The 25,408-nt window shown below is 45.3% G+C and overlaps 1 pseudogene across 1 annotated transcript in view; it reads left to right on the top strand.

Moving 5' to 3' along the window:
* Positions 1-25,105, top strand: part of LOC147727667 (nicotinamide N-methyltransferase-like) — a 57,068-nt pseudogene extending 31,963 nt beyond the window's left edge. The window contains exon 3 of the transcript XR_015309505.1: positions 24,667-25,105. The product of XR_015309505.1 is annotated as a nicotinamide N-methyltransferase-like (transcript). The remainder of the gene's footprint in view (positions 1-24,666) is intronic.
* The last annotated feature ends 303 nt before the right edge of the window (positions 25,106-25,408 follow it).

Here is a 25,408-nt window from a genome sequence, read left to right as displayed (position 1 = left end):
GTTTTTAGTAAAAACTGTGATTCCTTCGCCTCAGATAAAAATTGCTGTAATATTCACTGTAAATGAATTCTTATTTTGTCGCTTTTATGGTTATTGTCTCTTTTAACCGAATAAAGTACTTTTTGACTTGTGTGTAGGATTGGAGAGCTGTAGATGATAGTTACAAGTGGTCAGGTCAGGCTGTTGGTGTGGGTATAGAGTCAAAATATCGAGTATTTTTTATTGACTAGACATATTATTGAGTAAAAAATATAGAATGGACATAATATCGACTAGACATAATATAAACTACCAAAATATCGACTAGAACATTTTGATATCGAATAGCATGGACATAATATCAAATCAAAAATATAGAATGGACATAATATCGATTAGACATAATATAGACAACAAAAATATCGAATTTAGGATAAGTTAATATTAATGTTTAATTTTTGTGTAATATAATTCTGTAGCGGGTTGTGGATTTATAGGGGAATAGGGTGGGAAGTATTTTAATTATAATTAATTTAATATGTTATTTCATTTATTGGTATTTTTTTATAATTAATTGTTAATTAATTATTAATTGTTAATTAATTAAAATATAATTGGTAAATAATTTTAATTGATTAATTGATAAATATGTTAATTTTAGTCATTTATTTTCTGTAGCGGGTTGTTGGTTTATAGGGGAATAGGGTGTGGAGTAATTTAATTATAATTAATTTAATATGTTATTTTATGTATTGGTATTTATTTATAATTAATTATTAATTAATTATTAATTGGTAATTAAATAAAATATAATTGGTAATTTATTTTAATTGATTATTGATAAATATGTTACTTTTATTACATTATTTTCTGTAGTAGGTTGTGTGTTTATAGGGGAATAGCTTGGGAAGTAATTTAATTGTAAGTAGTTATATTTAAAAAAAAGATTTGTGTCTAATTTTTATTTATTTTTATATTGTAAAATAATGTAGTTGTAATTGGTAAATAATTAGTATTAGTAGGTAATTTTAATTGATTAATTAATATATTTTATAAAATTGTAAAATATTTTAATGATTTTGTAATTGGCATTAATATTTATGTTATTTATATATATATATATGAAGTATTTACTTTCCCTATTATTGCACTCACTGGAGTGGGAATAGCATTTTTTACCCCTACGCTATCCAACGCTTTCCGTACTGTTGCACTCACTGGAGTAGGAATAGTAATTTTTACCCCTAGGCTAACCAACGCTTTCCCTACTGTTGCACTCACTGGAGTAGGAATAGTAATTTTTATTCCTACGCTATCCAACACTTTCCCTACTGTTGCACTCACTGGAGTAGGAATAGTAATATTTATCCCTACGCTATCCAAAGCTTTCTCTACTGTTGTACTCACTGGAGTGGGAATAGTAATTTTTACACCTACGCTATCCAACACTTTCCCTACTGTTGCACTCACTGGAGTGGGAATAGTAATTTTTACCCCTACGTTATCCAAAGCTTTCCCTACTGATGCACTCTCTGGAGTTGGAATAGTAATTTTTACCCCTACACTATCCAACGCTTTGCCTACTGTTGCACTCACTGGAGTGGGAATAGTAATTTTTGTCCTTACGCTATCCAACGCTTTCCCTACTGTTGCCCTTTCTGGAGTAGGAATAGTAATTTTTATCCTTACGCTATACAACACTTTCCCTACTGTCGCACTCTCTGGAGTGGGAATAGTAATTTTTACTCCAATGCTATCCAACACGTTCCCTACTGTTGCACTCTCTGGAGTGGGAGTAGTAATTTTTACCCCTACGCTATCCAACGCTTTCCCTACTGTTGCACTCTCTGGAGTGGGAATAGTAATTTTTACCCCTACGCTATCCAACGCTTTCCCTACTGTTGCTCTCTCTGGAGTAATAATAGTAATTTTTACCCTCTCACTATCCAACGCTTTCCCTACTGTTGCACTCACTGGAGTGGAAATAGTAATTGTTACCCCTATGCTATCCAACACTTTCCCTACTGTTGCGCTCACTGGAGTGGGAATAGTAATTTTTAACCTTACGCTATCCAACGCTTTCCCTACTGTTGCTCTCTCTGGACTGGTAATAGTAATTTTTACCCTCTCACTATCCAACGCTTGCCCTACTGTTGCATTCTCTAGAGTTGGAATAGTAATTTTTACCCCTACGCTATCCAACGCTTTCCCTACTGTTGCACTCACTGGAGTGGGAATAGTAATTTTTTCCCCTACGCTATCCAACACTTTCCCTACTGTTGCACTCACTGGAGTGGGAATAGTAATTTTTAACCTTACGCTATCCAACGCTTTCCCTACTGTTGCGCTCTCTGGAGTGGGAATAGTTATTTTTACCCCTACGCTATCCAACGCTTTCCCTACTGTTGCACTCTCTGGAGTGGGAATAGTAATTTTTACCCCTACGCTATCCAACGCTTTCCCTACTGTTGCTCTCTCTGGAGTGGTAATAGTAATTTTTACCCTCTTACTATCCAACGCTTTCCCTACTGTTGCGCTCTCTGGAGTGGGAATAGTAATTTTTATCCCTACGCTATCCAACGCTTTCCCTACTGTTGCACTCTCTGGAGTATGAATAGTAAATTTAACCCTCTTGCTATCCTACGGAAAATATATATATCTGTTTTTTCATGTTTCTTTTTTTTTAAAGTTACAATAATTATTTATTAATTTTAAGTTTGTTTAAGTATTTTAAGTATGTTTAAATTAACTATATTTATTATTATATTACTTTTAAATTACTTTTAAGATATTTAAAAAATTCGATATCTTGACTGTCTATATTTTTTCCTATCAATATTTTGGAGTCTGTATTTTTGTACTTACCTGTTTGCAGATAGGAAGTCGATATTCTGGCATTCTATATTTTTACCTCAATATTTTGGCAAGTCGATATTTTGACTGTCGATATTCTGTCAGTGATCCGTTGGTGTGATACCAGATGTGCGGATGTTTCACAATGCGGAGTGTGTCCTTGGTTTTGTATGTGACTCTGAGGGTGTACCTCGTTAAGGTGGAACAACCATAATCCTGGTTTTGGTGTGTGGTCCCTGTGGGTTTTTGACTATCTGTCTGCGATGGCTATGTAGAAGTCGTGTGCTGATGTTGCGTACTACCAAGTTACAGTAATGAAGGCGATGTGTGGTGCTGTTGTGTTGACGTGGTAACGAATTACAATGAGGTGCTGCTGGAAGTTGTGTGTGTGCTGTATGAGGCACATGACCTGGTTGTACGTAGACTTACTGTTATGTGGGGCTGCATCATGTTGCCAGTATGAGTTGCACACACAAGCTAAGAAGCTGTCATGGGTGTGTTTGTGGTAGCGTGATACCAGGTGGATGTTTGTCTGGTGTTCACTGTGTGGAGGGTGGCTGGAGCAACCAATCAATCAATCAGGGAAGTTGTAAAGCGCACTGCTTACCTGCTAGAGTCTCAAGGCGCTGGGGGGGGAGAGCTCTAGCTAGTGGTCGGAGCCAGGTCTTGAGCAGTCCTCTGAATGCCGGGAGGTCTGCGGTCTGTCGTAAGAGGAGGGGGAGGGCGTTCCAGGACCTTGCTGCTTGGTGGGAGAAGGATCTGCCCCTGGAAGGGGTCCTGTGGATGCGCAGGACGGTGGCCAGGTATAGGTCGGTGAGCGGGATTTCCTGTTGGGTACGTAGAAGGAGAGTCTGTCATTGAGGTAGGCTGGGCCGGTGTTGTGGAGTGCCTTGTGTGCGTGGATCATGAGTTTGAATGTGATTCTTTTATTGACGGGGAGCCAGTGCAGGTCTCCCAGGTGTGGGGTGATTTGGTCACGGTGTGGGATGTTGAGGATCAGGCGTGCGGAGGCGTTCTGGATTCTTTGGAGTCTGTTGATGAGTTTGGACGTGGCTCCGGCGTAGAGGACGTTTCCGTAGTCGAGTTGGCTGCTGACGAGGACGTGGGTGACGGTTTTCCATTTGTCTATCGGGATCCATCTGTAGATCTTGCAGAGCATGCGGAGAGTGTGGAAGCAGGAGGAGGAGACTGCGTTGACTTGGTTGGTCATGCTGAGCTTGGAGTCGAGGATGATCCCTAGGTTGCGTGTGTGGTTGGTTGGTGCTGGGGGCGTTCCCAGTAATGCTGGCCACCAGGAGTCGCCCCACGCTGAGGGATTGGGTCCGAAGATGAGGACCTCCGTCTTGTCCATGTTCAGTTTGAGTTGGCTTGCCTCCATCCATTCGGCAACGGCCTTCATGTCCTGGTGTAGGTTGGATTTGGCGGTGAGGGGGTGTTTGGTGAAGGAGAGGATCAGCTGGGTGTCGTCGGCGTAGGAGATTATGTTGAGGTCGTGTAGTCTGGCGATGCAAGTGAGGGAGGCCACGTAGACGCTGAACAGAGTCGGGCTGAGTGAGGATCCCTGGGGGACACCGCAGATGGTAGTGATGGATCCGGAGTGGAACGAGGGGAGGTGGACTCTCTGGGTTATGTTGTTGAGGAAGGAGGTGGTCCAGTCCAGGGCCTTGTCTCAGATCCCTGCATTGTAGAGGCGTGTGCGCAGTGTGTGGTGGCCAACGGTGTCGAAGGTGGCAGGGAGGTCCAGGAGGATGAGGGCCGCTGTCCTGCCGCTGTCGAGTAGGATTCTGATGTCATCTGTGGCACTGATGAGGGCGGTCTCTGTGCTGTAGTTGCTGCGTAAGCTTGACTGGGAGGGGTCCAGGATGCTGTTGTCTTGTAGGTAGCAGATGAGCTGGGTGTTGACGATCTTTTCCATGACTTACGCAGGGAACAGAAGCAGAGAGATGGACCGGAAGTTCTTGAGGTTGCTTGGGTTAGCCTTGGGTTTCTTTAGGAGAGCGTTGATCTCTGTGTGTTTCCAGCTCTTCGGGAAGGTAGCGGTCTCGAAGGAGAGGTTGATGATGTAACGCAGGTGGTGTGCGATGATGCTGACGGCTTTGTTGGCGATGTGGTGGGGAAGCGGGTCAGACGGGGAGCCTGAGTGGATGGTGCTCATGGTCCTGGTTATGTCTTCGTTGCTCACGTTGGTCCAAGTGGTCAGGGGGTTGTGGTCGGTGGGGCTCGGGGTGTTCGTTGTGGCGGGGTCTGTGGGGTGTGTCCGGGGGGTGAAGCTGTTGTGGATGTCGATGATCTTGCGGTGGAAGAAGGCAGCGAGCGTGTCGCACAGGGCTTGTGATGGCGGGATGTCGTAGGTGCAGGAGCTGGGAGAGGAGAGATCTTTCACAATGCTGAATAGCTCTTTGCTGTTGTGTGCGTTGTTGTCGAGGCGGTCTTTGAATGAGGCTTTTTTGGTGGTCCTGATGAGGTGTCGATGGTTGCGGATGGCGTCTTTGTGGGCTGTGCGGTTGGCGGGTGTTCTGTCGTTCAGCCAGATGTCCTCGAGTTTCTGGCAGGTGCGCTTGGAGGCTAGGAGCTCCCATGTGAACCAGCTGGCACTCTGGCTGGTGTCTCTGTCAGTGGGTTGTTTCAAGGGTGCTACGGTGTTGGCGCAGTCCTTCATCCAGAGTTTGAGGGTGCGGGCAGCCTCCTCGGGGTCGGTGGGTCTGGTCAGTGGGTTGAATGCGAGGTGGGTTTTTCTAGTCGTTCCTTGGTGACTTTTCTTCAGCCTCGGCGGGGGATCTGTAGAGTGCAGTGGTGGGAGAGGGGTTTCTGGAAGGTGAAGTGGATGCAGTGGTGGTCGGTCCAGGTGAGCTTGGAAGTGTGGCTGAAGGCAACGTGGGGCTGGCATTGAAGATGGCGTCGAGCGTGTGACCGGCAATGTGGGTCGGGGCAGTGACAATCTGTCTCAGTCTGAGGGTGGCGAGGTTGTTGATCAGGGTGGAGTAGTTGCTGTCGTTGTTGTTTTCTATGTGGTAGTTCAGGTCGCCGAGCAGGATGTAGTTGGTGGAGGTCAGGGCGTGCGTGTTGATGAAGTAGGCAATGGAGTTGCAGAATTGGGGACGTGGGCCTGGTGGTCTGTAGATGAGGGTGCCTCTGAGGGTGGTCTTGGGGTCAGTGTGGATCTTGAAGTGCATGTGTTTGGTGGTGGCGAGGGTGTCGTCGGTGTTTGTGAAGACCTTGATGGTGTTCTTGTGGATCATGGCGATGCCTCCCCCGGCTCCATTGGTACGGTCCCTGCGCGAGATCTTGTATCCGTTGTGGATGGCAACTGCGATGTCTGGGGTGGAGGCATCATTCATCCAGGTCTCGGTCAAGAAGGCGACGTCTGGTGGAGTGGTGGTGAGCAGATCCCAGAGCTCAACGGCATGCTTGCGTGCGTAGAGGGTGTTGAGCAGGATGCATCGTAGTTGGTTGTGTTCCATTGCTGTGGGGGTCTCAGAGTTGTTGTAGCAGGAGAAGTTGCAGTTCTGGCAGGTGAAAGGGCCGTGTGTGTGCTTGGGCGTGGCCTTGTAGCAGTTGGGGGTGCGTCCGTGGTTGAGTGCGATGAGGGTGCTGGCATCGTAGCGGTGGCGTGCGTTATGGGTGGTGAGAGGGCCAGGGGTTCTGGCGCAGGCCGCGGTCCAGGCGCAGAAGCTCGCGCAGCGGACGCGATTTAAGGGTAGGTGGGGAGGGAGGACCAGCTAGGAGGCGGGAGGCGGGAAAGAGGGCAGCGGATGGGCAGGGGGGTGCGGGCCGCAGGGGAGGCAACGGCGGGAAAAGAAAACGGGAAAAGCGGAGCAAGAGTCTATTGTGTCACATGAGTCAGGAAATGAGCTGAGTCTTTTGCAGTGTGCTTGTTGCCGGTGCTGACTGACCTGCCTATGTCATGGAGGTTGTGCAACAGTGGCACAGACAAGCTGTGGCATGCTTTAACAATAGATGGATGGAGGAGTATCTTGTAGGCGTGTGTGGTGCAGGATCTGGCCACTCGGTGCTGCGTTGTGGCTGGGGATGCAGCAGCAGGAATGAGTGAACAAATGACGGCAGAAGGGGTGAGACAACATGCTAAACAAGCACACAAAACCAAGGATTCTAGCAGAGCACAAAGTGACATGCGTATGTGAAGGCTGGAGTGTCTGGTTACCCATGGGTCACCGCGAGCAACATGTGTGAACAGTGGCCAGAGATAATGAGCACAGGATTAGGCAGCCTAAGGCCAAGCGGGGCACAAGACACACAGCGTCAGCAGGTGTAGTCTGCACGTCGTATGTAGCAAGCTAAACAACACATACACAACCATGTCTGTCAGGGACAATATGGTACATTTGCCATTACCAACAGCATGCATGTTGTCACTGTACACGTAAACACATATGAACAATCCTCGTAAACAATGCCATATTGAATGCATGCAGACTGGCAAGAGATGTGCGTTGACAGCAATGAGGCTCAAGGTACTGTGGTAAACACACTTACTACACAATAGGATAAAGTTATTTGTGAGGCCATGCTGCATTAGCCAATGTACATGCCCAGTGGCATTGCTCTGAAGACAATAACAGTCATGCAATGATGTTACCTCTAATGCTGCTGGAAGATTCTCCAAACGACTGCCAGGGACTGTCGTACCTTTGATCATCAGAGTGGTGCGATGCTGAAAAGGTTCCATCTCCAAATAGCCCCTTGGTCTGAGTACAAATGACAGACACAAAAGGGAGATCAGGCGAGGGAAGGAGAGGATGGGAACTGCATGGAGGGAGATCTGAAACAAAGGAAAATAAGCATAAGAATTCAATACTTTTGTCACAGAATCACAGAATACCTTGGGACCTACACTGTACCAGTCACACCTGTGAAGTGTAACCACTGCCACTGTACCCTATGTTTGATCACAGATTGAGCAATGAGACTAGATCAGATGCTTAAACACCGACACATGAATAAGTAGTACAGTTTCACACCTAAACAAAGCAAGTGTAACGCTCACAAGGCTGCCACTATGCAATTAGATCCATGCGCCCATCAAATCTTTCACAGTGTATGATTGAGGGTCATAATCCCAGAAAATGTAATGTATAGCAGTGCTACTGACACAAAGCCAACAATCCTTATTTAGCCCTGTGAATCCGTAAGGGCCATGACGGGAAAGTAGACATCACCTACAAGAGCCGTTGGCAACTCCTCCAATGAGGAAGGGAATGACCTAAACACAAGGAAGCCCCTCAGGAGCCACTCATTGGCTCTTGCAACTGTGCCCCACTATGCTAAACTTGACAAGCAGGTGGGACCAAACTCAACAGCGAGTAATGAGGAACAAAGCTACAAAAATAAGCCTACCGTGACCATGAGATGCTGCACGGCACAAGATAATCCTGTGAATAACCTTATTCGACTGGTGCCACGGAGATTTTACATTTGCTACAGCCCAACGTTGTGATGACATCAGAGCAACATACCTGGCATCATGGGAATGGAAAGTTAACATCAACTCACAGAGAAGGCTAGCAAAGCAGGGTTCTCCACCAGCACTGAGGTAATGACATGAAAGTGACATGACATACTGGCACAAGGGGCAATGCACCAATGCAAACAGACTCACAGGGCAGTTCAATGAACATGTGGGACATACACTGGCCCACACCTAACACAACATGGTTTTTGGTAAATCAAACTGTACTGGACCACAAGGTTGAGTGGATGATCCTGACACATCCTTATGCACACAGTGAGGCTGCAATTACCCACAGAGGCCGTGGTTGTGATGTCCCACACAATGTCAAGCCGTGGTATTTGCAATTTGTCAGGGTCAAGGTTTACACACATTGATGCATTCACCAGAGTCAAAACTCAACTACAGATGACGGTCAAGAAGGGTGACTGTCCTGTCATAGTAGAAGGGCAACATGAAATTAAATGTATGGTCCGACAACATGCGCGTGAACATTTTCCACACATTTGAGAACATACCAACACATAACAACCTGTTTGTAATCCTTACCCAAATTAACATTTCAATGTGTCTGTGCATGTACCGCTGATTCGGCTGACGTTGCTATCTTCATGAGGAATAGCAGGAGGACTAAGATGACACCAACGGACAGCAGGCTGGGTGACCTGGAAATGACAGTAACACAAGGGGTCACGTTCAGAATAATTCCATTCAGACATGGTCATTTATAGTACACTAACAATGTACTACACTTGTACATTCCATGTTCACACATTGCACGCATGTGTGTGGCATCACATCAGCACTTGTGTGACACTGCACAACAAACAACAAAGTGACATTGCATATAGTCAGCTGGACACACATTATGCTACACATGCCACTCTATGGTACAAGCTTGCACAATATTTTACTAGGACTCAGCATCATGAGAAGAAGTTGCAAATGAGTTGACTCCGGATATCATCCTCCTCCTCCTCCTCCTCCTCATCGCTTGCATCCTGGCCAAGGCCCTCATCCTCAACGGGTGGATGTTCCATCTCATCAGGATCGAGGATGAGTGTCACGGCCTTCTCAACTGCCATGTTGTTCAGCATGCAGCACGCAATGAGGATGTTACACACCTTGAGCGGGGCGTATGGGAGGGATCCACCAGTCTTGTCGAGGCACCTGAACCGGCTCTTCAGGAGTCCAAACGTTCTCTCTATGACTCGCCTGGCCTGCCCGAGTGCATTTTTGTACCGCTGGTCTGCAGCTGTTCTGGGGTTGCGGAGCGGAGTCATGAGCCACGGCATGTAGGGATATCCTGAGTCTCATAAAATTGACATAATGGCAATGAGTGTGTAATGTGATACCGTCAGAGAAATACATAAAATTAATACTTACATGATAAACAGAGTTTACCCACCAACAAGACATGCCCGATAGTTGCGCAGCTGCAGCATCATCTGTGGTACCCTGCTATGCCTCATGATGAATGTATTGTGTCACGATCCTGGAAAACATGCACAAACATGTGAAATCAGCATGTTAGCAAGACACACCACCAGGGCATTTATGGAGTGGTAATGTTTTCTGTTGCGGTAGGCCTGCTCCTGAGCTTTTGGTGGCACCAATGGACCCAATTACATGTGGAATCCCACCCAGGGCATAGTAATCACCCTTGACACCGGTCAACTCTTCTGGAGTAGGGAATTTGATGAATTCATCAATGTGACTCAACATAGCAGCTAACACATCACGTAGTACATGGCTGAACATGGTCTGGGACATCCCCCCACATCAGCTATGGTAAATTGTAACGTACCTGTGGCAAAGAAATGTAGGGCGGCCATCACCTTTACCTTGGGTGTCAGTGCAGTTGGATACCTGTGTCGTGGTAGGAGATGTGGTTCCAGCCTGTCCGTCAAGTCCTGAATCAACTGTTGTGTGAATCGGTATCGGCGGATGCAATCACGTTCCCTCATGGCATCCAAGTCTGGCAACGGCCTTGGCAGAGGGGGTGCCCTGCACGACATGTTTGTGGAAAATGTGTACAACTGTCAGCCAACAACTATTACAATGTACATAGCACAAGCAACAATGCTTCAACACATCAAATCACCATTGAGTCTGGCATGGGCTGTACATCAAGTACACATATGCCAGCTGGCTGGCACTCTTCCATTAGAACATATACATCTGTTGTATGTGAAATGGACATGACATGCACACTAATGATCTGCTGGGCTGGTCTGAGTGAGCAGGACAATGTATCACGTCCGTGACACACGTCACGTGACCTGCATGAGAAGGTTGTCAACACATCCAGACAGCTGAATGCAAGGCACACAAAGACATCACATTTGCCATCAATTGCACAAATCTGTAATATTGTGAATGAGGTGTGCATTTGACTAAACTACACCACAGTCATTATCAGAATGCAGACCTGTATGTTTGTGGACAAAAGTTCTATGATGCCATTACACACATGAGCAGTTTAAATGGCCCTCTGGCATGGTGTGCGTACCTGGGAAACCCTTGCAATCACGGCACAGACCCATCATAGATGCACCAACAGCAGAAAAGCAGATTAAGTATATGGGATACAAACAGCATGCCTAATGTTTCACATGGCACACATATTACATTGTCACACAGGGTCATGCTGAGCGTCAATTTTACAAGTGAGACAGTGCCCCTGTCCCTGGCATCATGTGACAGATTCCCGTACTGAATAGTGTCTATCCCAGTGTTGATGTGCATCACAACATGTTTATGAGGTTACTTATGTGACAAGTGTAAAGGTCATGTGACCCACATAGTGCCCCATCACAAATGACATGTCTCAACAGCTCATCACACCTCAACTGTGCCACATGATCACATGCCCTGTGCGACATCACGGTCTGCCACACCTAGGGCCTGCTGATGTGAGGATGCAATGCCAATATATACAGCAACATCCTCATTCTGAACTTACACCTACATCCCTGCCATGTGTTTACCTGGTATCACTATTGTAATGGCGACATGCGTGAGCTCATAAAATGCACCATACACATGCATTCACTAGAGCGTGTCAAATGCCCAGTACCCCAATAGTACGTGCGTGTGTACGGGTCGTTTCACAATTGCATTCAAGCCATACGCGAGCGGAGCGTACCCGAATAGTACATGCGTGTGTACGGGTCGTTTCACAATTGCATTCGAGCCATACGCGAGCGGAGTGTACCCCAATAGTACATGCGTGTGTACGGGTCTTTTCACTATTACATTCGAGACATACGCGAGCGGAGCGTACCCCAATAGTACGTGCTTATGTATGGGTCGTTTCACAATTGCATTCGAGACATACGCGAGCGGAGCGTGCCACAATAGTACGTGCGTGTGTATAGGTCGTTTCACAATTGCATTCGAGACATACATGAGCGGATTGTACCCCAATGGTACGTGCGTGTGTACAGGTCGTTTCACAATTGCATTCGGGACATACGCGAGCGGAGCATACCCCAATAGTACGTGCGCGTGTATGGGTCGTTTCACAATTGCATTCGAGACATAGGCGAGCGGAGCGTACCCCAATGGTACGTGCGTGTGTACGGGTCGTTTCACAATTGCATTCGAGCCATACGCGAGCGGAGCATACCCCAATAGTACGTGCGTGTGTACGGGTCATTTCACTTTTACATTCGAGCCATACGCGAGCGGAGCGTACCCAGCCATTGCGTGTATGTGTGTGGGACGTTTCACTATTGAATAAGTTGCATTCGCGATGGAAAAACGCACCATACTTGTGTGGGGATCCCAGGAAATACATAGGGAACATCTAGTGGGTGAGTAGAATGCCCAGAATGCAGGCTAGTTGTCAAGGAAACAGAGATTTGAGTGTGTTCTACAGGTGTTCTGAAAAATTCAGTTGGGCAAAACTATACAATGTTGCAAATTTGTTGCGGTGCTCAAGCTCAATTTTTAAACCATGCAAATGTGTGTCATGGCCTTATGTGTAATGGGATTGGAAGAAACATAGGATGCAAAGTTATCTGGCCTATCACACTGTACTCCTTGGACTGACAGCCCCTAAGCAGCACTGATTTCAGGCTGCATGTGGCAGTGTGAGGGCACTTGCCTGCCCAACATTAGAGTGGACCACACTGCTGCTGTCTCTGCATTCCCTAAACCCTGATTTTGCTGAGCATGGAGATGGCACCTGCATTCAGTGAGGAGGAGAACAAGGCCCTGCTGCATGCCCTCCTGCCAAACTACAGCAAGCTGTATGGGAGACTAGGGGAGCAGGTGAGTGATGACTGCACTGCCTTGGACTGTGCACCTGTTGCGTGGGTGACACTACGGCCATTGTGTATTTATGTAACAGAGATGCAATGTTGTTTGGAGTGGGTGCCGGGTGTGTACATTGTGGTATCTCCCATGCAGTGAATGATGTGGTTAAATAGTGTTTACTGCTTACCTGCATTGTGCTAACTGTGACATTCAATGCAATGTGAATCACACTTTCTGCTGTGCCACACCTTGCATGTTTTTCTGGCAAGATTTACTGAGGTGTAACAGTGTTCCCCCCAGAGTGACAGATGAATGTACTCACTGTTGAGGATTGTTTTTCATGACCTGTGTGGATGTTCGACAAATGCATGCTTTAAAGTCATGGACATTGAAGAGTGTGAATGCTCTTTGTCACCTGGCTAATTGTGTATGCGATGTTTTGCAACACTGATGCATGACGTATGCCACAGCTATACCCATCTGATGTGACAAGTATGCAGTGCCGTGTGCATGACTTGGACAGTTAGCATGATGCTTGTGTCACATATTTCTAAAGTGTGACATGTGCAAAGTGATGTTGTATACACTGTTGACAATGACAAGCAAATGAACTGTGCCAGGGTGTGCATGTGTGGTCTGCTGAGGGTTCTTAGGTGTAGTGGGATATGTGACAGCATGTCACGTGCTGTCCACCACCCTGAAGTAGCATATCTTGTTCAGTGTGTGCCATGCTCAGTGAGTGGTTTGCACCCCTTATGCCATCTGTTGCCTTTCAAAGGCATGTAGTGCTTTGGTGTTTGCTCATAGGCCACATTCACATGGACAATGATGCAAGTCCGATCAACATCCTATGCCCTGTTGTCATCTGCAATGTGGTGCAAGTGTGTGCATTTGGGACATGGACCAGGTGTACTGATGTTGTTTCACTTTATCTTCCTGACAGGTATCTGCCTATGAGAAGGGGGAGATCTGGCTGGACATAGCCAGGGCTGTCAGGAGTGAGGGGGGCCCTCGCCGGAGGATCCGTAACATCAGGAAGAGGTGGCAAGACATCCGGTGCTGGACCCGGCGTATCGCCCGGGTCCATCTGAAGCTTGAAGCTCCACGCCGGCATGGGGCCTCCGTCACCTCACCCCCCAAATGCTCCGGGTCCAGGAAGTGGTTTTCCCAGACCTCCATAGGCAGTTGCAGGAAGGAAAGCAGCAAGGAGGGGGTAGGTACATGTCTGTTTGTTGTCATGTGTGTCACATGCTACCTGCAGTGCTCAGAAGTCTGGTAACACTCCCACAGTTGGGGTGGTGTGGTCAGACAGGCAATTTATGCTTTGTCATTTCGATGACCCATATTCAGCTGATGCTCTTTTACATTCCTTCCCCTCCTCCACATGTGTCACCTGCTTTGGGTATTTCAATTTTGCGCATGTACTCCTAGATTGCTTAGCACATCATCATGTTGGAAGGAGGTCTGTGACACGTGTTGGTACCTTACCTGTTCCACGACCTGTGCACTGTGTTAGCCCTTCATGATTTTTTGGCACTGATCATGAGTCTCAACATGGAGTTCAGCACGGGTCTGCCTCAGTGGCCTTTGTACCTGGTATACTTTGTATTTCTCATGTGTTAGCTACATGTGCACAATGTCCATGTATACAATGTTTGGCTTGTGCATACTCACACTGGGCAGTGTGTGTGGGCATAATCAGAAGAATATGTTGCTTGTTGCTTGTGACTAATTCGGATGGGCTGCCACATGAGGTGACCTTGGTTTAATTTAAATTGCTGCCCACTTATTGATACCCTGATAGTGACTTTTCACTACTTGAGCTGTATCACTCACATTGACGGGGTGATGGGGTTGTTGTGCAGGGGAGGTGTGACGGGCCAGCCTGTTTCACCTTGTCGATGGTGAGCTGTGTATGTAATTTCTGATGTGAACTCATCACTATGCACTTACCCTGTGATGCTGGACAATGCTGTCATTGTTGGATTTAGTGGCTATGTTGTTGGCTCACAGAGATGATTGTTCCACATAGATTTGTGCAACATTTATGTATTGGTGGTGCAACACAGTTTTGTCTTGGTGTGCACACTACTGTATTCACATTTCCCATGTGGTTGAGGGTGTGTCAACAATGCAGCAATGTTTTTAATATTCACAATTGCAGGCAGATTAGCTTAGGCATTTTTAGGGTTTTGGACATGTGGGCCACTTCACTTGACAGCCAGTGTGTGTTATGTGCTAGGAACTGTATAATCTGGTGATAGATGCCCCTGTGAGGAGTGTCACAATAGTGTGTGGTGATGGAGGGTGTCTCTGTACCAATCATATACTCACACCCAGTCAACAGGTCAGGGTTTTATCCATCACCTTTCTGTTGCACACTCTGCCCCCCATGTTCAAACATGGTCATGTGCAAATCTGTCTGTCCATGTGCCTAATGGGAACAGTCCAGTCAAACATGTGAAGCCATGCTTTCCCTGGAATGCAAACAAGGTTCCTGGGACCACTTTCTGGCATTACAGCCGTCTTCAGCCATGATTGTTTGTATACACATCTGTGTTTCACGCAAGCCTGGCTGTAGACGACTGTGATGCCAGTGAGAGGTGATAGAAAGCTTGTTTCAGGTCCAGGGATGGTATTACATGGCATTTTGGGCAGGACTGTTCCCATGTGGCACAGGGTCAGACAGATTTAAACATGACCATGTATTGATTGGGGTGGCAGAGTGGGCAACAGGACGGTGATGGATCAACACCTGAGCTGTTGACATACAGTGGCTCATCATTGTGACTCTCATTCAAATTTTGGCCTGATCTGTTACTTGTATCTTTGTATACAAGGAGCGTTGTGTCTATCACAATTGCGCTGTACTGGACTCAAATATGTGCTGAGTTATGAAGCGTGTGACTCATGATGCATGCCATGATTAGAAATGTCCCCAAATGATTTGTTGATCATATGTCTGATGTGTACAGGTGACTAATATATATTTTTTCTTTCTCCTTGCCAACAGCATCATCACCTGAAAGTGGAGGAGACACGAGCACGGACCAGGCAGAGGGACCCAGCCACAGTGCCACCAGCTTTGAGGTGTCGGAGGGAGGCAGTGGCACAGAGGGTGAAGGGAGTCAGGCGGCCGGACGTCATGAGCAAGACACCTCATACCATGCGGACGGCTCGGCTTCGGACTCCCAGGAGGAGGGGGAATATGCAGCAACAGTATCTGCACCCACTATGCCTGTCCCCTCCTCCTCCAGACCCATCTTCACCCTCCCAGTTGCTAGGGCCCCTTTGGTCCGTGCTGCCCCCGTGTCTCCTTCGTCCCCGGCACTGCAGCCCCTGCCCCTGTCTCCCCTGCTGCCCTCAGTGCTGAGTCTGTGGACATACTCCGGCAGATTCAAGTTGGTCAGGCTCAGTGCTGACTGTCCTTCATGGACAAACCAAGATCATGACACAGTTGTTGTAATTCATGGAGGGCATGTCATCTGACATGTCTGACCAACGTCGGAGTTTGTCAGCCATAGACTCAATACTGATGGCAGCACTTGCCATCCTGCAGCGTCAACCCCCCCTCCTTCTGACCCATCCACATACCCCTCTCCCATACCTGTCCAACATACACGCAGACGTACCAGATCACACACCCCAACATTAACACCCAGCACACCCACACGTAAGCCGAAACGCAGACCTCCAGGCACCCAATCTCAGGGGGATGTACGCACACCCACAGGGACAGGGGACAGACATCACCCACCCACCCACAAACACACTACACCTGACTCACAGCCCTCTACCTCCACTCCCATTATGCCCCCTGGTTCAGGTGGTAGCCTGTCAGAACTGGCAGCAGTGTGCAGCGCAGATATTGTAGCCACCTTTTGCGCTGCACCTGGCACTGTGGAGGAATTCTCCCCACTACACATAACCTTCCCTCTCCTGTCCCAGCGGTGCCAGACACTGACTCCGATGATGTCCCCCATGTGTCCACAGACCTCTGACTCCACCAAGTGCAGGCAAGTTTTGGGGTGACAACCTCCACAATGTCACCACTGTTGTCAACAGTATTTTGGACTGGCCATTGGCCTTCTGTGAGGCTGGACTCATTTATTAATTATTTTACATGATGGCGCTGAATAAAGCATTTTATTTTTCATTCTAAACTATTGCATGTCAGGCAATTGCTTTAGGTGCTGTGTGCCTACGAGGTGGTGTAATGTTGATGTTTTGGTATTGTGAAAGATGTCTATTTTTATGATGGGAATGAGGTAGACCATGGTATCTCTGTGCTATCCCAATGTAGCAGCACATTATCTAGATAGGTGTGTGTGCATTTTGCATACAGACATTATCCAAAAGAGTGTCCCTTCCTCAGTGTCACATGAGATCTTCACTACAGACAGTTGCACTACTGTTGTGGTGACTTTTGTATGCATTTCCCTTAGGATTGTACATTCCCTTCGGCAATGGCCATGCTTGCTCACAAATGAAATCAGATAATTGGTCATTGCCATCCATGCTCCTCCCTGTGCTTGGGTTTGTAATGTGTAGTACTGCCTTCAGGGGGTAACTCATAATTTTTCACACTATGCATTATAATGTTATCCGCCTTGACCTCAAGATTCAGATTGTAAACGTAGAACTTTGTGCACACAAAACACATTTGTGTGCTTTGTATCTAGGGTTTTTTTAGCCTCTTCCTTCCATGAGGGAGTACATGTTTCACCACCTGGACATTCACATCATGTCCGGGATGTACATGACAATTTATTAGTCCATTTGTGCTTCATTTGTTTGTTGGTTTGTTACATGACTACACTCTATTGAGTCATGATGATTGTGTGTGGCAGCAAAATACATGGGTGGATATGCATGTGGGATCTGACAAGAAAACCACTTGTGGTGTGTCACCCAGTGTGTGACAGGATACCATTCTACGTGAAGTAGGTCACTGCTATGAGTGATGTGTTGATATGCAACTATCATTACAGGTTAGGGATGTACACATACAGGCATGTAGTTGTTGTATGCTGTTGAAAATGCACACCCCTATAACTGAGCACTGCTGGGAGTCCTATCCAGTCACCTCCTATACTGTCTGGGCACTGCTGGGAGTCCTATCTACACCCCCTCCTATGTCTGGACACTGCTGGGAGTCCTATCCAGCCACCCCCTATACTGTCTGGGCACTGCTCGGAGTCCTATCTACGCCTCCCTCCTATGTCTGGGCACTGCTGGGAGTCATATCCAGCCACCCTCTATACTGTCTGGGCACTGCTGGGAGTCATATCCAGCCACCCCTATACTGTCTGGGCACTGCTGGGAGTCCTATCCACACCCCCCTCCTATGTCTGGGCACTGCTGGGAGTCCTATCTACACCCCCTCCTATGCCTGGGCACTGCTGGGAGTCATATCCACCCACCCCCTATACTGTCTGGGCACTGCTGGGAGTCCTTTCTACTCCCCCCTCCTATGTCTAGGCACTGCTGGGAGTCCTATCTACACCCCCCTCCTATGTCTAGGCACTGCTGGTAGTCCTATCTACACCCCCCTCCTATGTCTGGGCACTGCTGGGAGTCCTGTGCACCCACCACTCAGATGTGACGCACCATACACATACATTACAGACGTGTGTGCGGAATTATCATTATTGCTATGCTGATATACGCTAGCGTGTGGCACACCGTACCCCGACAGTAATGGCACATGTGCGGCACGTATCACTATTGCGATGGTGATATGCGCGTGCGTGTGGCGCAACGTACCCCAACATTAATGGCGTATGTGCGGCGCGTATCACTACTGCAATGGTGATATGCGCGTGCATGTGGCGCAATGTACCCTGACATTGATGGGGTATGTGCGGCACGTATCACTACTGCAATGGTGATATGCGCGTGCGTGTGGCACACCGTACTGGTATACTTAGGTTGTTGTTGTACGTTGTACTCACCGTCTGCGCTGTCGTTGGATTCGATGTACGAGGTCGTAGGCGTACAGGACTGGGATGACACGGACAATGGGGTTCATGTCGTGTATGTCGCGTGCCGGGGTCGGGACGGACTCTGCTTTTACGGCAGTTTTCAGCTTTCGTAGCAAAAGGGCCGTACGGAGTGTCGTCAACACGGATCGTACTTCCTGGTTCGGAAAGGGCGGCCTATTTACGTTAGGACGTAGCGTACCGCGTCAGCCGGACACAATCCGTATGTACTTTCTTGTTTTATGGTGTTTGGTACGAGTCGTACGGAGTGGCGCTTTGGGCTCAGATCGCACTTGCTTGTTCGTATGGGGACGTTGAAGGTGTACGGTTCGAACGGGAAAAATGCTACGTACAGCTAATCAGAGCGCTTTTTCCTGATTCGGAATCGACCCCTAAGTGTCAGTGAAAGACTGAGCGAATAAACCCAATACTACATTCTACAGCATGTGCATAGCCAACAAGGGTACATTGATATACTAATTTTAATATGTTGATGTGCTGTGCTAATTTGTATTTGTATTGTTTATAGTCAGTTGTGATTTTACAAGGTAACAATATTTGATAGTAATATATGCATGGACATCTGAACTATGTTGATGAAATGCATCACCAATTCTTTTTATGTCACAAATAATAATGTTAACAGGATGCAGGGCACTTTTAATATATGAGATGTCTAATAAGATGCATCAATATTTTTACACCAGAATCTGACATTATTGATGCAAATTTGTATACATGAAGGGGAGCCTCGGTCAGACCATCTTTCCAGAATATATCCATATTTTCAACACCTTCTCTTTAACACTTAAAGGCAAAGACTACAGATGTTTGCAAAATGCTTCAACAATAGATCTCATGGCGTATGTTTCACCATGTAGAGAAGGTAACAACAAATGCATTTTCTGGACTTTTAAATTCTCATTGAGGATAATAAAATGGTTATGAGCCTATATACCAAGTATACAGACCTCAGAACCCTTTAACATTTTCAAAGCTTTCACCCACATACAGTGAATGAGAACAATGTATAATGGGGATTGTGCTGGACATCCAGATTATTTTGACAATACATACAATTTACCCTAAAACACTAGTTAGAAAGGTCTTCAAAAGTGCATGGTTCTGCTCCCAGAGAAACTCTTTAAACTGCTAAAGAACGGTTACATATTTTACCGTTGGCATGTGTCATTATGTATGGTCCAGTTTGAAACTGAATTCGCAGCACCAAAAAGAAGCATTGGAACTTACTGGATCCGTTAGTAATAGATGAATCCTTGATCTCCTTTAAGGAAACCAAAGAGAATCACAGTTCAGAGCAGATGTAGCACAGAAAAACCAACTCTAAGAGCACTTAGGAATCTTGCAGAGGTAGTAGGACACTACATGTATGCGTGATTGCTCTGTTTGTCTGCCTACTTTTAAGACAACTGAAATCACTATTTATGGGAGTAAACACTAAAACTATTTTCCAGCTGCAGCAGTGAAAAGATAATATATGCCAGCTTCTGATCAACACTTATATAGATTGACAACCAGACAAATTAGAAAATGTGTAGGACAAAATAAGTCCCACATAAACTGCAGTATGATGACTGCCTCCTTGGTCAGTCACTTCAAAGACATGGGTCACACTGCAACTGATCTCAGATAGACCATCTTCACTAAAATTGAAAACGATCAATGAGGTGGCAACATGAAGACAGCTCCAGTCCCTTGAGCCCAGGCGTACACAACAGTTCAACACTGTGAACCGCAACTTGAACACCTTAGACAAAAAGTGTAATTTGATTGGGTTTCAATTATACTTTCATGTCTGAGTCAGTAATTACACCAACATGGTCAATATATTATATGGAGACTGCACAGTGCTATTGCAAATATGGTTTAAATTTTGCACAAACACTATAATACTTAGGCACATTTCATTTCATTATTGATCCTATGTATATTGAGCCTTTGTGTGGGTGTAAGGTCATCATGGTACTCCAACCATGATGGCCTTACACTCACGCAAAGTCTTACAATTGCTTTAGTTAAGATACAGGCCTCCTTTGTCATATATTTTATTACCGCTTCCTCGAAGGCCAAACATTTGCAAAGTCCATATGTGAAGTTTTATATCCAGCAGCCAGTTTATGATTAGCCTTCAGCTTAAGCATTCCTGCCCAATGACAAATTCTTTTTTATTGCAACTGTGATGCTATGATACCCCCTAGAGCCACTGTGCATCTGGTTTAGTCAATTTACAAGTATTTCTAATGTATTATATTTTATTGTATTTTATTGGGACATCTATGAGTTCATGCCCTAAGAAGGTCCATATAGCCTCTCCAATGGCCGAAAATTGCAGATCCATTTAGGACGATCTTCACCTACTTGATTAGTTGCACACCCTTATTTGCCCTCAGAGCCACCCTACATCAGTTAAGTCAGGGTTCCGGCCACTACCATTGATTCTTTTGTCGCACCTCATGACTGGCTACTTAGAGTTGGATGAATCCTTGCGCCTATGGCATGTCCATTCATTTGAATCCCTGACCTAGGGGTATCCCTGGTCTTCTACATCCTACAGAATGGTGTGAATTTAAAAAGACACAGATGCCTTCCATCTGGCTGTTTTTGTAAAACCTGATATGTTTGCGTAATGTCAGGGGTACTGTTAGAATTTACTATATGGATATTTCCCACACTTTTGTGTGCCCATTTTCTATGTCAATATGTTCAGTTTATAACACATTTTTGTATGAATATGGTTTTAATTGATAGGTCCTTGGGATCATCCCAATAAGGTATATAGAGCACTCAACAGTTTAACAACACCTGTAAGGCCAACTCTCTCTAAGAAAACAAGGACATTATTAAGGACTATTAGTATGTATTGTTACATTGCTGGATGAACAATATAATCTGTGAAAAATGTGGACCTCATTTCAACAAATAAGCTTGGATGCTGAGCAGTAACTTGTCAAAAGATTGCCTCAAGTAGTATTTGGTTTTAAGCGTTCTTTCCATGCGTTTTCTAATGAATTTACATGCAATTTTTCTTCATTTTTGTAAAATAAATTGTGAATAATGCAAGAACAGTTTTGACAAAGAATCATTGTTTATAATTTAGAATATGATTAATTCACGAATTAACTCCATACTCCGTAGGAGTCCCTGATGCATTGTAGTTAGATTGCAACTGACATGTATACTATTCAATGATATGGATTTATTTCCAGAAATGTATGTTTATTCTGTTATCATTGAACTACAGCATTGCATGTGCCAACAACTCCTCTCGCACTGAAAGGATTTGCACATGGAATAACAGCATGCAACAACATGTACTTCACAAAGGCATCAGCTCCCACTCCATTCCAATCCATCAGACTGCACTTCAGACCAATACACATGAAAGATCTGAAGGCGATCATACCAGATACCAGTGCATATCTTAACAGCACACATGTCCGCATTGCCAACATCCGCTAACACTGGCAGAGATTCAGGTCAGGAACACTCCAGAATGATAAAAATGGCAAAACTAGGATGCATTTGTGTGGTTTTGAGTGACTACTGACTCATTTCCAGCAATCCCTCGTGTGACCTGCTTATTCTGCCTGAAAAAGGCCAATCACTCAGAAACATGTGTCCAGGAATTCACAGCAACATAACACTGATTGCTCCAACAGAGGGTGAAAACTTTCTTAATAGATGGTTATAGAAAACATTGTGAACTGCATTTACCAGAATGCAATGGCGAGCTTTTGCTGAGATGCCACCAGAGTCCTCTCTCCTCCACTACACAGTGCATGCACTTCAGATGCCATATTTCGTATTGCCAAGATACACCAAAAATAGTTGTCATTCTTTATCTGTCGAACAAGTGTTAGTCTATATATCTGAAAAGCACAGTTCATGGCCTCGTACCCTGCACTGTCTGTCCACATAGTTACAACAAACATGGTCTAAAGCGTTTGAGTACAGGCCATGTTATGTGCGTGTGTACAATACACACAGGAATGGACTTATAAAGACCTTGTACCGGCTCAAGTGACTGAAAGGGACAAACATTTTTGAAAGGGAGTTCACTTTCCAGCGCAAAATATATTTGCACTGGAAAAGAGGCCTTTTTAATTGTGCAAAAAATAGTTTGAGTTGCTTTTCTCCAATTTGTGTTAAGGGGGTGTTACATGGTTGTAACTTGGGTGAATTCGCTGAAGCACCCATAGAGTGTGACAAGCACAATCTCCCAAGAGAGCCAACCCTGCTTTGCTTGAAAAACTATTTTCACCTTGAACAAAGAGAAATAATTTAATTTTTATTAACATTCCACACACTGCATATGTGCTGCGCTCTATAGCTTAATGCAATGTATGGAATGTTTTCGAATGTATATAGGCATAGGAATTTGTCCTAGAAGCTTAAGCTTCCTGTACAACTCCTATTCTACATATGATGCACACGCCTCTGAACCTTGGGGCATTGGTGGTGCATTGCCCCAATGCAGCCTAAAAGAGTGACAGTGCAGGGGATGACAGAAGCATCAGCCTTTTTAAATACATTTGTCTCTGGGCTGATTTCTTCCCCTTGTGCATTGCAACAATACAACTTTGTTGGCTGCTCGGCCATATGTGAAATTTTCAGAAATCCTACCAGAGTGCCTAATCTTTAACTAAGCAATGCATATATTAACCTATCAAACACGTCCCTCTGCCTTTGACAGTAGAACATGTTGCTTGCATGGACCTGGTGCACACAATGCGTGTCCTACAGCCTACCCTCGTGATTGCTCATGACAATGCACTATTTACCCATCTCTGACACACTTAACACATTTCACAGTCACACCCAAAACAAGTGAACGGTGTTTTGTACATGTACTTAATTGAGTGCAACTCTCTGACACTTTAAATATGACCCTCAGAAATCAGTGTCAGGATGTGTGTTTGACTGAAATGCACCAGACATGCTTGTTTAGAGCACATCCATAGTCAATAGGGTTTGTGCATTTCCAATTTTCAATATCCCTTAAGTCTGTCTTTCTTTCTTTCTTTCTTTCTTTCTTTCTTTCTTTCTTTCTTTCTTTCTTTCTTTCTTTCTTTCTTTCTTTCTTTCTTTCTTTCTTTCTTTCTTTCTTCTCATATAATATTCATGCCACATAGACACACACAGTCACTTTCGGCCTATGAGAGCCACAGTAATGGCACTGGGCAGGGGAGATGAATGTCTAAAAGTCCTGGGCCCTTATTTATGAGGCCTTGCGTCAGTTTTGCGCCGCCGGTGCGTCACTTTTTGTGACGCACCAGCGGCGTAAAATATGCGCCTTGTTGCGCCATATTTAAAAAGTGAGGCATCTAGGTAGATGCGTCACTTTTTAGACCCCCTGCGCCACATTATACCTGCGTCAGGTATAATGTATGCAGAGGGGGCTTTCCCCCGCAAAAAGCCTCGTAATAGTGGCGCAGTGAAATCTATGAGATTTCACTGCGTCACTTTTAGGATGCTGTTGCGTCAAAATCTTGCGCCTGCCTCACAGCAGGCGTAAGACTGACGCAAGCCCTTTCACATGGAGCTTTCCCCATGTGAAAGGACGCATTGCTGAAGTTGCGTCACTTTTGTGACACACTCCAGCAATGCGTCACTTTTATGCTTACAGATACGTCAGAAATACTGACGTATCTGTAAGTCCTTGCAACATGATGCGTCATGCATTAAATATGACGCATCATTGGTGTCGCAAGGACTGCGCAGTGAAAAGTGACGCATCGCTGTTTTCACGCAGCGATGCGTCACTTTTCATAAATGAGGCCCCTGGAAACTAGACAGGTCATTGTGTGAGGTGCCAAGGTTTGTAGGCCAGTGAAGCAATTAGTTTCATATATGTGGTGCTATCAGTGATTTTACCAAAGATGTCCTTTGGGATTTCAACTGAATGTCATGTTTAAGTTTTGACAAATGATTTCACTTCACAGTAACATAGTTACTTTTCCTGCTAAACGGTAGTCTTAGCTAATCCTCAATTCAAGCTGTGTTTTTCAATGAAAATGAATATTAACAAAATCATGGGAAATAACTAAATATGTTTTTTTTTCTTATGTTTTTTGACAAGTCCTTTTTCATCCTCTTTTGCAGTGGCAAGCTTGATGAGAAACGAAAGAAACTAAGAAGTGTAGTCAAACAAGTATTGAAATGCGACATCGCTAAAAACAACCCATTCGATCCAGTTGTGGTGCCCCAGGCTGACTGTGTGATCAGTTTTGAGAGTCTGGCAGGTGCAAGCAAAAATGTGGAGAGCTTCCGGCAGATTGTAAAAAATGTCTCCTCACTATTGAAAATAGGCGGGTATCTAATAATAACAGATAGCTTAGGATTAACAAAATACTTGTGCGGAGGCACATGGATTCCAGTAGTGAATTTGAATGCTCAATTGATTAGAGAAATTGTAACCGATTCCGGCTTTTTAATCGAGTAACATGAGTGTTTTTCATTAGATAATTATGAATTTGAACGTGAACGCTGCAACTATAATGCAGTTCTATTTTTATTAGCCCGAAAAGGCAGAGATATCTAATTCAAGGAAACGACAGAGAAGGACAGAGGACTAGGATCCCTGTTACATAAACAGCAGCCACATTTGCAGCAATCCGAATCTTTTTTTTCTTTTATCTATTGTCGTGTTGGTGTTAAATTGTTAGTAGAGTGGGTAGTTTTGCTCCATCCTCATATATATGTGTGTATCGTAAAATGTAACCAGACTTCTAATGAGTGTGTGCACATTAACTGTTTTCTTTTAGAAACAGCTGTACCGTCAACAACAATTCATCTACATGCTAAGATTGTACTGGAGTAATATTATATGTATTAATGTATTTAC

Source organism: Lissotriton vulgaris, chromosome 3_1 (assembly GCF_964263255.1).
Source record: "Lissotriton vulgaris chromosome 3_1, aLisVul1.2, whole genome shotgun sequence".
Lineage (NCBI taxonomy): Eukaryota > Metazoa > Chordata > Amphibia > Caudata > Salamandridae > Lissotriton > Lissotriton vulgaris.
This window is presented reverse-complemented; position numbering and strand designations above follow the sequence as displayed.